Source organism: Habropoda laboriosa, unplaced genomic scaffold (assembly GCF_001263275.1).
Source record: "Habropoda laboriosa isolate 0110345459 unplaced genomic scaffold, ASM126327v1 scaffold1111, whole genome shotgun sequence".
Taxonomy (NCBI): Eukaryota; Metazoa; Arthropoda; class Insecta; order Hymenoptera; family Apidae; genus Habropoda; species Habropoda laboriosa.
This window is the reverse complement of record NW_017101204.1, coordinates 79513-80038: the sequence shown is the minus strand read 5'-3', so window position 1 is coordinate 80038 and position 526 is coordinate 79513.

The window sequence follows — 526 nt, the reverse complement described above, 5'->3', positions numbered from 1 at the left end:
TTAATTGTAAAATTATAATATAAGATATTTTAAATTATCTAACATGAAACATTGAATGTTAAACCTAAAGCTGTATTTATATGAGTTTCAGTATTAAGCTTTTGCAATATGTTCAATTGCTTTAAAATCGTATGTATAATGTTAAAGCCACTTTAACAACTAGCGTTACTGATATCCAAAATATTAATCTAAAACTATTAAATGCATTTCGCGTGTAATAATTGAGTCTTAAATAGTGAAAAATATGTCTGTTAAATAATATTAAGTTCACATAATACTTTCGATAAAAAATTTATCTTTATATGTAATCTTATTAGAAGTTAATATAATGTATGTATAAATAGAACATGATTAAAATACATGTGCAATACGTACACTAACAACTCCACGCGACATACATCATTATAAGGCGCAAATAAAAATGGAAATAAAAATAAAAGTTAATATTTTGCACTATACATTTAGCAAAAATATTAACATTTTTATTGAATAAATCTATCAAATATGAATAAAAATAATGTTTTTT